At 43.1% G+C, this 17244-nt stretch overlaps 1 pseudogene across 1 annotated transcript; it reads left to right on the top strand.

Moving 5' to 3' along the window:
- The first annotated feature begins 12459 nt into the window (after positions 1 to 12459).
- LOC143596453 (protein EARLY-RESPONSIVE TO DEHYDRATION 7, chloroplastic-like) lies at positions 12460 to 16718 on the top strand (annotated as a pseudogene). Its single transcript, XR_013146712.1, has 4 exons — positions 12460 to 13184; positions 14928 to 15095; positions 15170 to 15254; positions 16406 to 16718. The product of XR_013146712.1 is annotated as a protein EARLY-RESPONSIVE TO DEHYDRATION 7, chloroplastic-like (transcript).
- The last annotated feature ends 526 nt before the right edge of the window (positions 16719 to 17244 follow it).

Here is a 17244-nt window from a genome sequence, read left to right as displayed (position 1 = left end):
ACGAACGTTTACGTTCACTACAACAGGCCAATGACGAATTCGGAAGCACTCGACAACAGCTCAACATGAGCAATGATTGCGAGTATTTGGATGATGAAGATTGGGAAGAATCTGACAGTGACGCAAACCCTCGTCATAAGGCGAAAGGGAAGCGTAAAGAAGCAGACTTCCACCCAAGAAGAAATTTCGAGGGAACCTTCAAACCAAAGAACACGGGGGGAAACCCACGTGACTTCTCCAAAACTTTCAGACCAACTGTAGCGAATGCGGGAACGTCCAAATTTGCAAGGGACATTGCGGAAGCAATCGCTCCAAAGAGTGCCAAACAGATGTCCAACATAGGCACTTACGATGGCATATCTGACCCGGACGATCACTTGAACAGATTTATAGCGGGGGCAACCGTCAGTAATTGGACGGAACCCACATGGTGTTACATGTTCCAGATGACGCTCGTCGGGGCAGCCAGAGCGTGGTTTGATCGTCTACCGGTCCACCACATCTATGATTGGGCAGACTTCCAGCACAAGTTCAGCCAGCACTTCAGTCAACAAAGAAAATATATTGAAGAGCAATGGAAGATCCTCAACTGCATCCGAAAGGAAGACGAATCTTTGCTAGACTTCATCACTCGCTTCAACTCAAAGAAGATAAGTCTGGGCACTATAAGCGAAGATCTTGTTCGCGCCGCTTTCATCCAGGGCGCTGAGTACCCAAAGCTCATCCGCACGTTGACAGGTAAAGACGGCATGCCATCCACGTGGGATGCCATCATGACGGCAGCTAAACGCTTTGCCGAAACGGAGAAGCAACTGGGTAGAAATCTTCCCCAGAGCACAAACCTCTACACGCAGAGAACAAGAGAAAATAACGTCCGTACCGCCCGACAAAATAAAAAGAGGAAGCTTGGTATTTGGCAGTCAAGGATAAACTTTGACACCTCATCCAGATCTCGCCCTCTCTTAGGCGGAAGGGACAACATGCACTCGTCAAACCGGAATCCCAGATGGACGCCACTCACCAAAAGCGTCACCGAGATATTTGCCACCGAGAAACTCCCATGGCCAAAGGCTCCAATAATTTGACAGCGTCATAACGCTGATCAGAGCAAATCCTGTGACTTCCACGGGACAAAATGCCACACCACGGAGGAATGCACATCTTTGAAGGATATCGTCGAAACATTCGTCAAAGATGGGAAACTCACACACCTCGTGGCGTCAATCAAGAACGGAGGGAGGAATGACAATCGGTACAAGGGCAATGGACGAAAGCCCGTCGACATCAGCATTCACATGGTTCATGGCAACGTCAGAGGAAGAAAACGACGAACAACAGAGCCAAGTGCGTGGAAGGAAGCTGAAGTGCGCTTCCCGCGTGTGCCAGGAGGGCCCAAAAAAGAAGGCCCAATAGTCATCAAAAGCCAGCTGGGGCACTACATCACCTCCCGCACTCTTGCTGATAATGGCGCTTCGTCAACGGTCATGTATAGGCAGTTCTTCGACAAGCTAGACGACGAAGACAAAGAACGCCTAGAAACGGTTTACGCCTCGATGGAAGGGTTTGACGGCAGCACAAACACCCCTTTGGGTATCCTATCTTTCCCCGTCACTCTTACGGACGGGAAGTACTCCCGCACAGAAGACGTGGACTTCGTTGTAATGAGGAAGCCACACCACACATACGACATTCTCTTCGGGAGAGATGGGATGGCAAGATTTAATGCCGTGGTGTCTTCGGTCCATGGTATGATGGGATGGCCAACTGCTGAAGGCGTCGCGATGATCACGGGTATTCCCCAGGTATGCATCGCATCTATCTCATTTAAACCCAAACCAAAGATGGCTAAACTAACAACCTCTGAGCCAGAAGAATGGGCCTTCAATGGCAAATACCCTAACCAGGCTGTTACCATTGGCCCAACGATCACTAATCCCACACGCACCTTACTCAAACGCTTGTTGCAAAAAAATGCCGACATCTTCGCGTGGACACCAGCTGACATGACTGGTGTACCTCGAAGTAAGGCTGAACATAAGCTCAAGTGTAACCCGGCGTTTGCGCCGGTCATACAAAAGCGTCGCGTAATGGGTGCCGAGCAGGCTAACGCGTGTAGAACCCAAGTCAAGGAACTCCTTGACGCAGGCATCGTACGCGTTAGTAAATATCAAACATGGGTTGCAAATCCCGTCATGGTACCGAAATCCAACAAACAATGGCGCATGTGCATAGATTTTAAAGACCTAAACAAAGCATGCCACAAGGATTGTTACCCGTTTCCCGAAATTGACCTTAAGGTAGATTCATTAGCACCGTTTCGCCTTAAATGCTTCCTTGATGCGTATAAAGGGTACCATCAAATCCACATGGCCGTTGACGATCAGGATAAAACCGCATTTCGAACGCCCGATGGTACATTTTGTTACCAAATGATGCCATTCGGACTAAAGAATGCCGGATCCACATACCAACGCCTGATGGACAAAGAGTTTCATGCCCAAATCGGGAGGAATTTGGAAGTTTACATGGATGACTTGGTTATCAAAAGCCTCGAGCCAGAGGCGATGTTGAAAGACATCGAAGAAACTTTCAACACGCTCAGAAAAATAAACATGAAGCTCAACCCGAGCAAGTGTTCCTTTGGGATGGAAGAAGAGAAGTTCTTAGGAGTCATCGTTACCAAAGATGGCTTCAGAGCGAACCCTGAAAAGGTCGAAGCCATTATGAAAATGGAATCACCTACTACCATCAAACAGGCTAAGACACTGAATGGACGACTAGTCGCACTTAACCGCTTTTTGGCAAACCATGCGGATAGGTCGTTCCCATTCGTGTTAACATTGAGAAATTGCTTGAAGAAAACGTACTTCCGCTGGACACCAGAAGCGGAAGCAGCTTTTCAAGAGATTCGGTCACGCTTGATCGAACTCCCAACGCTCACAGCACCAGAAGTGGGGGGGGAATTAATTCTCTACCTCTCCGCCACAGACAGAGCAACCGGGGCAGTCTTACTAGTAGAACGAAAAGGCATCCAGATGCCCATCTACTATGTAAGCCGCGTCTTAACAGGCGTGGAAACCCGGTACTCCACCCTGGAAAAATTAGTCTTAGCGCTTGTACAGGCTTCACGCAGGCTAAGACGATATTTCCAAGGTCACCCAATCACCATTCTCACCAACTTCAAACTTGCAAACGTTCTAGGAAAACCCGAATTGTCGGGGCGCCTAGCCAAATGGGCAATTGAGTTGGGGGAATACGCGATAAAGTACAAGCCAATACCAGCCATAAAAGGCCAGGCCTTGGCCGACTTTATTGCGGAAGTCCCCGCATCGCGGGAAAAAGAGTGCCAGGAAGAGGCTCAACCCTCTCCAGCACAAGACATTAACGATGTCTGGCGACTCTATACTGATGGAGCAGCCAACAACGAAGGTTCAGGCGCAGGGTTGAACTAACTAACCCAGCAGGCCAAGAATACACTTACGCTATTCGGCTGGACTTCCCAAGTACGAATAACGAAGCGGAGTACGAAGCATTCTTGGCCGGATTAAGAATTGCGCGTAAGATGGGGGTGAAAAACTTGGAAGCCCACGTGGATTCCATGCTAGTAGCCAGCCAGATTAACAGGACGTACACGGCCGTGAACGACACAATGGCCCTGTACCTCGCACAAGCAAAAACCCTTATGCGCGATTTTAACGATTGCAAAGTTGTGCACATCAACGAAGCGAAAACAAATCTGCGAATGCGTTAAGCAAGCTTGCATCGTTAGCCTTCACCCACTTGGGAAAGGACATCCGCGTTGAACTTCTTGGAGCACCATCAGTCCCGTAAAGGAAATTTGTGTCATCCAAACCGGCACGGAAACATGGATGACACCAATCATAAATTACCTTGCAGCGGGTATACTACCAGAGTCAAAGACACAGGCAAGAAAGATACGCTGTAAATCACTGAACTATCAACTTGTTGATGACATACTTTACAGGCGTAATTTTCTTGGCCCACTCCTCAGATGCGTTGACGACCAAGATGCTGACTACCTCCTAAGGGAAGTACACGAAGGCATCTGTGGAGTACACGCAGGTCCACGCGCAGTTGTAGCTAAGCTAAACAACGCGGGATACTTTTGGCCGGGAATGCACACGGATGCGCTGGCCTACATCAGAAAATGTAGGTCCTGCCAGCTTTACGCACCCAACACGCATCGCCCGAAGAACGAACTTGTTCCAGTCACTTCTTCATGGCCATTCCAGAAGTGGGCCATCGATGTGACAGGCCCATTTCCCACAGCAGCAGGGAACGTTCAGTTCCTAGTGGTAGCCATCGACTACTTCACCAAGTGGATAGAAGCAAAACCCCTAGCCCAAACAACCGCAAAGCATATCAAAAAATTTATTTGGGAATTTATTATTTGTCGTTTTGGACTTCCACAGAATTTGGTGAGCGATAACGGCACCAACTTTGCTGACCAGAAGCTACAAAAGTGGCTGAAAGAACTTCAAATCACCCACACCTTTACCTTAGTGGCACACCCGCAGGGTAATGGTGAGGTGGAAAGAGCAAACAAGAGCATCGTCGACGGCATAAAGAAAAGACTCTTGGAGCATAGATCTGGCTGGGTGGACGAAGTTCCGCATGTCCTTTGGGCAAACAGAACGATGAAAAAAGCAAGCACGGGCGAAACCCCGTTCAGCCTCACCTATGGCACTGAAGCCATGGTTCCAATCGAGATTGGTCTACCCTCACCAAGAGTCATAACTCGGCCAGAAGACAATGATGCGGAAAGACGGTTAGACCTTATGCTAACCGAAGAGCGCAGAGACTTAGCCGCAGCGCGGGAAGAGAACTACAAGCGACAAATGCAAAAGTACTACAACACGCGGGTAAAACTCTGCAACTTCAATGTCGGAGACTACATACTGCGTAACAACGAGGCTTCGAACCAGGAGCGCCCAAGAAAGCTGGCCCCGGTCTGGGAAGGGCCATACATTATTAAAGAAGTTCTGGGAAAGGGCGCATACCGGCTCGAAAGGCTCGATGGCACCCCCATCCCAAGAACATGGAATGGAGCTCAATTATGCAGATGTTACATGTAGATCAATTCCAAACTTGTAAAGAAAAGGCCTAGAGCCACTTCTAATGGAAATGATTCTCCTTATCACATTGATGTTGATAGCCTTACCTTTATACTTATGAACTGACCACACTGATATGTCGGTATTCACCGCATAAATAAGTGAGGGAGGAAGTAAGTCGTTGCGTGTGGAAAGCGGCACAACCCGCATAAACACAAAAACAACAAAAATTTCTAAGGGGAAGATGAGGAAAACCTTCACGCAGGTCAGACATAGATGAAGTTTGGTCATCCTACTAAGTGAAAGTGACGGACCTACCCGCACAATCATGATAGAGGAAACATAACATTAACCTATTATCTGACACGCGTCGAAAGGTTAACTTATTCAAAACACTTAGAAAGTTGCTAAGTTAAACTAAAATATGCATGAACAAATCATATAATGTTTACAAGGCAAGGCGTTAACAAAACATTTATATTCACATTAAAAGCTGTTCAAACATTACAAAATGGCTAAGGTATCTACCCGCCTACAAAAAATACAAATCTATCCTAACGGCTGAGAGGAATCTCAAGATTCAGGCTTCGGGACCACTCCCTCCAAACCCACTTGAACCCGCACCATCAGTTGGCTGCGGCTGTTCAAGGAAAGATTTGAGAACGGCTACCCCGCCATCAGCAGCAGCAACTTCATTCACCTTCTCCACAACCGGATGAGAAAAAGCAGCATACTGGTTCACACCTTGGTCGTAGGCAGCTTCAGTGTCAACATCATGTAGAGGAAATTTGGAAGGCGGGATGCCTTTCTCTGCAAATCCTAGACCAAGCAAGAAACCAGCTTTCTCTCCATCCTCATGAGAAGCGTTGAGGGCTGCACTCATGGCATCATCATAGGACGTGTTCACGAAAATCCGATGCACAACCTACAAAAAAATAAAAAAATAAAAAAATTCTAAGTATAAAGAAAAAAAGCAAAAAGCAAAGAATAATGGAGCTATGCGTACCTGCGGCAACGCTTCTCGTAGAAGCCAATCCTTACTGGACAGAGCCTCTTGAAGGGTAGCGTGAGCTTGATCGCGTGCGCGTTCTGCTTCATTCTTGTTTAAGTTGGCAAGCAGCACTTCCTTGGCAGCAGCCACCTCAACGCTTTTAAGCTTGCGCTCAGTGCGATCAAGCACACCCTTCTGATCCAAAAGCTCCTGTAGCTTCTTGGCATCCTCTAAAGCCAAAGCCTCATGAGCCTGCTGAAGCTTCTCCAGTTTGGCTTTCAGCTCTTCATTCTCAGCGCGCAGAGGCTCAGCAACGGCTTCAGCTTTGGTGGCCCTTTCGGTCTCATTACGCGCAGTTTCCTTGGCCAACCTAAGCTGTTCGTTAACAGCTTGAGTAGCCTTGGAACGGGCCTCATGCCTGGCTTGGATCTCGGCCTCAAGATCCTTGAAGGCCTTTTCTTTTTCAGCAGCGGTGGCGGCAAGTTTCTTGTTCTCCTCTCGCAGCGATCGCACCTGAGCCACCTCCAAGCTACGCGCAGTCTTTAACTTATCGTTTTCACGACAAAGTAATTCGACACGCGGCTGCATCCAGTCGAGTAAAATTCGAAGCTCGGTAGACAACCGGCCTTCTTGGTAACTAATCATCGCCTCCCCCAATGCACCTCTTGGAGCGGCATGGCGCGCCCAGTCGACGCAGTCTGCAGCCGTCCTCAAAGTTGTCCCTCGGCGGATATTCCACCTTGGCGCATAGACCTCATTGGAATCCGAAACTGCAAAAACAAAAAACAGTTAGGAAAAAATGACAAGGATGGATAAGAGGCCAAAGTAACCCCACGCACCTGTAGGGTCGATAACAGGCCGATAGCCGCTAAACCCATCACCTGAACCTAAAGGATATCCATCCAAGAGGTCAAGGAGATGGGAAGGAGGCAAAGATTGGACTCCCTCATCAACAGAGGTAAGTCTAGAGGTCCCAACTCTAAACATACCTGAAGAACCGGCCGAGGACGAGGTAGTCGCTGACGCCGAATGTGACGCTGTAGAAGCCACTGAGGTTGAGACCATCGGAGATGAACTCATTTGAGATGAACTCATAACCGTGGTAGCCGCTGCAGATGAGCTCGCAGAAAAAGTCACCGCCGGTCCGGTGAACGATGTCGTAAAGATGGCACTGACGGTCGGCGGAGAAGTTGAACTGCTTAACGCAGCAATGAAACTGGACGCCATCGTCGGCACAGCAGCCATGACAGATGATGTCATAACCGGAACAGTTGCTTCAACAGTATAAGCAACTGAACCGGTACCAGAAACAGGCGCAGCCGCCTGGGTCATCGCCTCGGATAGGTTGACCAAACCTATCGTCGTGGGTCCTGAACCACTTCCTCCCGCACCGCTCTCAAAAGCAGATAAGTCCACTCCTGCATGAAGAAAAGCCAAAGATAAAAAACAAAGGCGGAAGGAAATGCGGAAAAGGTACACAAAATATACTTACGGGTTTTCTTAATCTTGAAAGCCCTGACAGGCGGAGATGGACCCGATGGAACTGGCCTCTTCACGCCAGTCACCTTCGCAACGCTTGGTGGCTCGGAAGTGACTGTCGTCTCAACCTCTGAGACAATGGTCGCGTCACCACCACCAAGGTTCCCCGCCGCCTCCTCACTTTCAGTCTCGGAATCAGACTGATTCCCCAGGTTAACGAAGGAAGCAACCTTTGCTTTGCCTTTCACGCCAGCCGCCTTCTTTTTCCTCACAATGAAAGGCCCATCTGCGGATCCCTCATCAGAAGATGACAAGATCAGAGGAATTCCAGCAGAAGTTTGAGCATGAAGAGGACGGGGATTAAAGAACTCCTTACCTGGCCAAGTGGCGCTTAAAATCTCGTGGCCTGGCGGGTAGACTTCTACAAATCTATCCGCAGTCTGCTCCAAAACGGGCAACTCGTTCTCATCGAGATCACGAGTACTCAACCGTGCGGGACCACCAGTCTCCCGCGGGTGCAAGAGCGACCGTAAGTTGTTCCCTTCTGAAATAAAAAGATAACAATGTTAGAAGAAAATCCTAAACCAACACAAAAGACGGAGCATACCATAAGGAATATAGTTCAAACCGTATTCAAGGACGATGGGTATTTGCGGCGTCCCAGACCCAGCATCCTTCCACACGCGGCTCATCCCAAGCATCACCATCCCAGACTCCGCGAAGCGATAAACCGGAGTCTGAATCTGGGAGATCTTGGTGAACCATTCCGTCTCCTGGTAATTGGAAGCGTGAAGGTTAGGAAGTGCCCTCCCATTCTTGAACGTCATCGCGATGGGGACGACGCGAGCGGAGATGTAGAAAAACTCCCGCTTCCAAGAACGAAGACTACGCTCAGTAGCGCAGATCTTCAAACCCTTGATCCGAGTAACAAGGGTATACCAACCCTGGATGCACCTCCAAGTGTAGAAGGTCATCAGGCGGTCGACGCGAGGCTCGATACCCAAAATACGGCACACCCATTCGAAATGGCGAACTTTGGCAATTGCCATTGGGTGCACCTCCGTCAAGTGAACACCGTGTTTCTCCAGAACACGGTACACGAACTTTGTTAATGGGAATCTTAGATTCCCATATAGGAAGAACGAAGCGTAGACCCCTATCTTGCCAATAGGGGCGTCGTATACTGTCTGGTTGGCCTCCGGAAACTCTGGCTTATACGGCTCCAGCATAAATTTCTTGACGATGTAATGGTATACATCGACAGAAAGAGTACACTGACACTCGCCAGCAGTACTCTTATTGTCCTTATCGGACGTCGACGTCGGGTTCTCGAGGTAAACATCGGACTCCTCGACGTTAACCTCTGGATCATGAGTAGAAGAAGACATTTTATAAATGTTAAAGATGAAAGAAAGCGGTTTCAGGAGAATGCTCGCCGGAAAAAATGAGTATTCGCCGGAAATCGCTTAAAAGGAAAAGGAGAGTGAAGTGAAGATGATGGATGAAATACACTCTCTCCCCCTTATATACTCATCGCAATGAATGCGATGAATTTAATGCGGATGAGAGAGAAGGCGCAGGAGCAATGACACGGCGACACGTGTGGATAAAGCAAGCTGGCAACAGGTGTCAAAAGGGCGCGTGCCATAAAACTCGCGCCCACGCGCCTGAAAAAGCGTCCTGATTGACCACATGTTGTCACGTTGTCATAACTTCCTGTACGTCCTGAAACCGTCAGAAGACGCCAACGTCCCTTCAACCGTTTGGACTGTCCTTATCCTTTCACCAACTCTCCGAATTCCAAAAAGATTCAAAAATAAGAGGGAATATACGTGGGAAAGCAAGAAACCGTAAGACAAGTGCGGGTACAGTGTCAAGGCGAAACCCTTCACATACTTAGCACTTGTAGGGAATTGAAGCCAAGAAGATACCTTGGAAAACAAGAAATCTTAAGACAAGTGCGGGTACAGTGTCAAGGCGAAACCCTTCACATACTCAGCACTTGCAGGGAATTGAACCCAAGATGGATCTTATGGGTCATGCTTGCGGAAAGGGAAATAACACCCCCGCATGGCGGGAACGTTGAGAACTAGATTGTTTGAAGCTTCAAGGTGGAATTGGTTGTTTAACATAACTGATCACTATGTCTAAAACTACCAATACCCCGTGGAGAATCTACACAAGTGAAACTCGACGCTCCCGACTTGCGGAGAGGTTACGCACCTACCCACATCATACCCAAAGATCAGGCAGAAAAAGTCGGGAATTTTCTGCAAGTGACATTAGGAAAACTGCGGGAAGAATCCCCACGGAGAACCTTAAAAAACGAAAACCCCTTTAAAACCCCTTGCTTAAAGTCCAAAAGTTCACCTCATTAACAATTCATGAGAAGAACAATGGACTGGGGGGACTTGAAGAGGTAGGTCCCCGCAAAGCCCAGTTGGACCCGCAAGACTCACCTTGAAGAGGTACGTCTGCGCAAAGACCAACTGGATCCGCAGGACCCACCATGCTCAGAGAGATGAAGACCTTACACGCAGTAAGCCAGCTGTTCCCGCAGGAAAGCCTCCCTTGGTACAGTACCCTGCCTGTCCCCGCAGTTGTGGGTACAAGCCAAGAAGGAAGGCCACCCGCACTAACAGTAAGGCTACACGCATAAGGCATTAACTCTTAATACTTCAGTAATGTCACCTGAAGAAGGAATGAGCTGGGCGGGAATATTCCCGCCCAAAAGAGCCAGTCCGTACGCTTCTAGAAGATCTTTTGTACTATACCTACCAAGGTATGGACAAATAGACAAGATCTGACAAAAGCGACCCATGAACCAATCACAGGGTGACAGCTCACCGACAATAGTACGAGGAGGAGCACGCTCCAGTACAAAATGTCACTATCAGCCGTTGCCTACCCACCAACTCCCATCGTGACACGAACATAGCCCATGGTTGGTGGAAAAGGAATATTATATACAGCTGGCCGTACCTTCTTGGAAACCTACCTTCTGCTATAAATACTCCAACACATTGGAACGGTATCACCATCTTCTCTCTATCTATTTCTCTCTATATACGCTTATATTCAGAGCAATCTAGTCTGATTCTCACGCCGGAGGGTGGTCACAAGGAGGACCCCCCCCCCTTCTCAGTGACGAGCTCACGGTGTCTGTTTTGCAGGTTAAGAAGAATAACCATCTTTGCCGGACCTAACCCTCGTGGGAAACATCTACTTAACCCTAAGATTATCCTTAATCTGCCGGGGTCACTTAGTGTTTCTTCAGAAACTAAATTCCATCAAATCCCACATTTCATGGGATTTTAAAATCCCACCTATTTGAAATGATTGTCAAGGATTTTTCTTATTAACAATAAAAACCCCTCCAAAATAAATTCAAAAAAATAATTAAAATAACTCAAAATTTAAATCAAAAACGAAAAATGTAAAAAAACTAAAACGTTTCCGCCTTTGCCCTCGTTCTTAAAAAAAACCAAGAATGAAGAAGATTCCAATTCCAATACATATTAACCAACCAAACACATGATAGGGATTCTCAAACATTCCATTCCAATTCCTATTACAATTCCAAATCCTTTAAAAAAAGTCCGTGAAGCGAACGCGCCCTTAGGGCAGACCATTTATACACGAGATACGAAGACATAACACGTATCTATACGACTTTAACAGGTAACATGTAAGGATTTAACAACTTCCGTGTATTAAACAGGTAGACATGAATTTACTTGTTAATTTTCGTGTCTAAACAAATAAAATACATGTTTACCTGTTATATATCTGGTTAGATTTTTATACTTAAATATATATATATAATTATAAGTTATCTTAAATGCTAAATTCATAATGCATTGTCACTCTCTGTTTCTCAGCCGTCGCTCGTCACCACTCTCTAGCATTCCCTCTCCGACTTTTGTTTTACTAAACAGATTGTCAAATATGTGTTTTTAACCAGCTCTTATCGTGTTTTATCGTGTATACCAGGTAGTAACATGTTCGTGTTTGAGATGCAGGTACACGATAAGTTTCCGTGCCATGTACGGGTATACACATTTCGTGTTCGTGTACGGGTATACATGATATGTCAGCCCTAATACCCTTCCAAACATTATAAATATCATATACACCCAAGCAAAATTTAAAATATCATACATGTTCTTACAAAATAACAAAAATATCATATATGCTCTTATAAAACAATAAGAGTATCATATATATACCCTTATTCATTGATAATAATTTATAAATGACTATTTTACCGTTATTTTTCAAAAAAATTAACTTTCGTATATGCCCATTGTTTAACGAATAGACCATTCTACACATTTCCATTATATAATTCTTTATACCTTACGTTATTATTTTAATTTTAATGTTTCTCACATTTAACGACAACTAAATCGTCTTTCGTCACTTCTTCAAAACTCCAAACCATTCGAAGGTTTATCGAATTGAATAGTCTACATTGTAAACCTTCTAACGCATCTAATCAAACTAGAGTAATATGGTTATTTTTAATTTTTTTAATGAATTATGTATGTATGATATATTAATAACTTTGTAAAAACATATATGACATTTTTAGTTTTACATGCGTATATATATTATTTAATAGACACTTAATCAATGACCGATTTGAGTAGTTTCACGGTTTCAAAACAAACCTTAAACTGATAAACACCCCTAAACACTACATCAATACCATAATATCTAGTAAGTTCTTTTAATATTTGGATGAAGATTTCCTCCACGTACACACGGTTGTCCAAGCATCAACGACTACACACTTCCTTTACTGCCACGTCTCCCCAACCACTCGTCTTTTACACTGTCACGCCTTCTTCATTCATAAGTATCTTCAAACCCCAACAACTAAAAATCTTCAAAAACCTGCAACAAATCACAAGTACCACAACAATGGCGTCATCGTCATCCGTACAACCAAACGAATTGGCCGAAAAGCTGTTCCCGGAGACTAACCAAACACCCATCGAATCATCAGAGGAAATCATAATTCAAATACCCAACTCAATCGTTCACTTAATCGACCAACAACACAGCGTCGAATTAGCCTCCGGCGTATTCGAACTCACCCGCCTCCGTCAGTCCGGCAACGTCGTCGCCGTCCTCGCCCGTATCGGCGACCAGATCCAGTGGCCGTTAGCCAAAGACGAAGCCGCCGTTAAACTTGACGGTTCCCATTACTTCTTCTCGCTTCGTGTCCCGGAAGAAGATGATAATAATAATAATAATAATAATAATAATAATAATAATATTATTAATTACGGGTTAACTATTAATAGCGAATTGGGGGAAGAATTGGATAGGGTTTTGGATGAGTACAGTGCGTTTTCGGTGAAGGAAGTGGGGGTGGGGGTGGGGGTGGACGGTGGTTCGGCGGAGGCGGAGGCGGCGGCGTATTGGACGACGTTGGCGCCGAATGTGGAGGATTATAGTGGGTCGGTGGCGCGGGTGATTGCGGCAGGTTCGGGGGAGTTGATTAAAGGGATATTGTGGTGTGGGGATGTGACGGTTGAGAGGTTGAAGTGGGGGAATGAGTTTTTGAAGCGGAGGATGAAGTCGGGGCAAAAGGCGGAAGTTAGTCCTCAGGCGTTGAGGAGAATGGAAAGGTATTGATTTCAAACCTTTGACTTTAGAAGTTAACGTTTCGGCATTAGAATGATTTAGTTAGTCTTTTAAGAGTTAGCATTAGCATTTGAATAGGCGAGCATGATTTTAAACTTAGGGGCGTGCATAAAACCGAAAACCAAAAAAACCGTATAGTAACTGAAAGACCCAAATAAATCGAACCGAAAAAACCAAACCGAATTAGAAACCGGTGGTTCGGTTTTGAACTTTAGCAAAAACCGAAATATTGGTTTTGGTTCGGTTTTGTATATTGTTAAGAACTGAAAAAACCGAACTGCACCAAAATAACAAAAAAAAATCAAAGTAACAATAATGTTTTAACCGTAATCATTAAAACAAAATCTGTTGATGACTATTTGTTTAGTTTTAACATATGGTTAATAACAAATATATTTGGTTTCTACATATAGTTAATAACTAATAATACTGGTATTTTTAGTTTAGGTTTTGAATTTTGATTTTAAATGTATCTTTTATTTAGCTTTTAACATTTGAAGTCCAAATATTCAATATTATAATATATATAAACGAAACTATAAAAATCCTACGTGTCGCGATGTGGTCGCTCCCCTTTTTTTTGGAGTCACTAGATTTGCTTGATTTTTAAATGGAGACTTCTCATGCATTTGACCCGAATTCACGGGTATGGATCTCATCAAACCCAGATAATTCTTAAACGGGTTATAACATCTCATTAAATTAAAAACTAATCTCACCAGATATTTGATATAAAAATCCTATAAAGTAGGGATATACAAAAAATTTATATCCTATTTATTTAAAAACATATTATTTATAACTAAAATACCAATTTTATAGTAAAAAAATAAACGGGTCTTGGGTATCATCAAACTCATATAGCTTTTAAACCAGGTTACATCATCTCATTTATTTGTGAAACAATTTATCATCAAACCATAAGTATATTATTAACTTTCATACAATAAAAATATAAAAATTTAAAAAATAAATAAATATTAGAAACAAATAATATAAAACAACACCCGTAATACGGGGGGGATAAAAACTAGTTATCTGTATAAAGAAAAAAATATCATGTCCAATTTCTATATTTTGGGTCAACTTTTTTTTTTTGCCCAAAAAGTTTTGACTCGAGTAGCAAACCGAAAAAACCGAATCCTAAACCGAACCGAAATTCAAAAACCTATAACCTAACCGAAAAAAACCAAAACCGAATGGTTTTAAACAATCATAAAACCGAAAGTTTGGTTTTTGGTTCGGTTTTAGTCAAAAACCGTACCACGCACACCCCTATTAAAACTTACTCTTTAAGTGACTCTAGCCTCTATGTCCATGAACCGTTAAGAGGTGTCTTTTAATTTCATTGGACGAAAAACACTACCACTGACCTATTTAGAAATAATTTAGAGGTTACCAAACAACCTCTTACTTATGTATATATCAGTCAAACTTTTAATAAAAGAATCTCAGTAGTAATATAATTTAGGGACTTTTATTTATCTTCTCTGTTTATATGGTGTGTTGCAGAGTGATTAAGCAAAACCATTATGTTGGTAGTAAAGTATTGAATATTGATAAATTATAAAATGGGATAATATTAAATTATGTATAGTGACTAGGACATTAAGGTATTCTATTTATTATCTTACATATATTTTAATTTTTATGTTTATATGTTACTATAAATATTAAGTTGACGGGAGGTATGAATTTAATTTGATGTCTTGATGTTATGTTGTAAGGGTGAAGAAAATGACCAAAATGTCAGAAAGTGTAGCGACCCGGGCTGCTTTCAGGAGTTGTGAAGGTATCGGGATTCTTCACAAGCGCGATTGTGAACTCTGTTCCCGGAAAGAAGTTTTTTAACCTTCTACCCGGGGAGATCATTCTTGCTTCGTTAGATGGATTCAGTATGTTTCTATTTCTCAAATCTTATCCTTTAATATGTGGTTTTGAAATGTCAAAAATGTTTTTTTGTGTACAGACAAGGTATGTGATGCGGTTGAAGTAGCCGGGAGAAATGTTATGGTGACAACCTCAACTGTTACAACTGATCTTGTTACGCATAAGTATGTATTTTCGACCTGTTTATCTTAACAGTTAAGTTGGGGTCTAGGACAGCACGTCGCGCTAGGGGTGTTCACGGTTTGGTTTCAAACAGTAAAACCGTTCGAACCGGTTATCGGTTTGGCTTCACGGCCGGTTTTGTTCTATAACTTTCGGTCAGTCGGTTCTTTGAATTTCAAACCGTAATGAACGGTTTGGTTTATACCGCAAACCAGGCGTATGAAACCGGACCGAACCGTAAGTTTTTTAAATATATATATATTTTTTCGATCATCTACATTATATTAAGGTTAATTAAAATATGTTTTGAATCTAGTTGTTTAGTATGTAGTGGCCAACCAAATATAAATGTCAGTGAGTTTTTTTTTCAGTGAATCAATTACAATCATGGCATGAAGATTACTATTGTTTTCTGCTTATTAATTGGATTCAAATGATTATATTATATACTCACAACAGCCATTAATCTGTTTATAAAATAACAAGTGGTTTTGGCATAGCAAACAAATAGAACTTCACTGTTTTTCATCTATATACAGATACTCGTTTATTTTGAACAGTTTGCTCTATGAATCTTGGAGACATTCTGTTCATATTTTATTAAACTTTTATGATGGCCAAACAAGTCCAAACCGTGAAACCAAACCGGAACCAGACCGTTGGCAACAGTTCCGTTTGATTTGGTTTCAATTTCTAACAGTTCGGTTTTGGTGTTCGATGATCAAAAACCGTAAGCAAAGGTTTGGTTACGGTTTGACGTAAAAACCGCCAAAACTGGCCCGTGAACACCCCTAACGTCAACAACTGTTAACAATTAAGATTGTTGTTAAGACAGAGGCGGAGTTGCCCATTTATGTTAGTTGTTATTCATTTATGTTAGTTGTTATTAGTCGCCGTCAAAAAGTCTTGCCCGTTTATCTAATTGTTATTAGTAGTCGTCATCTGAACATGGACTAGTAACAAACTAACAACTGAGATCTTTTAAGACAACGATGGACTTCAGGACTTTGCCTGTTTATCTTAGTTGTTATTAGTTGCTGTCTAGGCAGCTATTAACAATAAGTGTGGCAGGTCTTTGTAATTAATGGGAAAGATGTTATTGTTATTAGCTTTTAAAGTTAATGGGAATGTTGGTCTCTCTTGATAATTATAGACACGGGGAAGAGGCCGCTAAGGTGACGAGCACGGGGATGGATGCTGCAGGGCATGCAATGGGGGCAGCGTGGGCGGTTTTCAAGATACGGAAGGCTTTGAACCCAAAGAGTGTTGTGAAACCGTCTACTCTTGTGAAAGCTGCGGCTTCTAAATCTAAATGAAAATGAAAATACTAAGTGAGTCGCAGTTATGGACTTATGGATATTGGGTTGTATAATAATACTATAATGTGTGTCGGGTGGTTCTACCCAATAGTTTTATCGATGTGAATGAGGTTTGTAGTATAGATTATCAGATGGTTTATTTGTATTTTGTAGATGTTCTTTATATGCCACTAGTCATATACTATATATGAAAATAAACCGAACTGATACAGTAAGGGGGATAATTGTAATTTCCTTTGTTCTTTTGGGCTTTATATATGTGTGTGTTGCCTCCCTGAAGTATTCACGGTTTTAATATGTTCCATAATTTGTTATCATATATGTATATTTAAGTTATTGATCTTTTTTAATGACCGCCATACGATTAGATTTTTTTAGTACGTTGTTTCGACATGTTTATTTCATCTATGTCTTGCCGTTAAAAACGAAGGTGTTTTCACAATAAAATATAAGTTTCAATGAAATCAAAATTGTGTTCGCAACAGAATATATATTTTTGAATATATATTTTTTGTATTGTGAACTAATAATGAGTCGAAATGATACAAACCAAGTTTTTTTTTATATTTAGATTACATTTTTATTTGTCAAAGCGGTAGTTTTTATGATCTGTTTGTATATTTGCATTTAAAAACTCGAGCCTGCTACCCAGTTCCTCGCGTAAAGCGCGAAG

The sequence above is a fragment of the Bidens hawaiensis genome, unplaced genomic scaffold (genome assembly GCF_021521415.1).
Source record: "Bidens hawaiensis isolate Kalapana, Puna unplaced genomic scaffold, B.hawaiensis_p1.1 tig00046474_1, whole genome shotgun sequence".
In the NCBI taxonomy this organism is placed as follows: domain Eukaryota; kingdom Viridiplantae; phylum Streptophyta; class Magnoliopsida; order Asterales; family Asteraceae; genus Bidens; species Bidens hawaiensis.
Note: the sequence above shows the minus strand (reverse complement) of the source record. Positions and strands in the feature narration are given on the sequence as shown.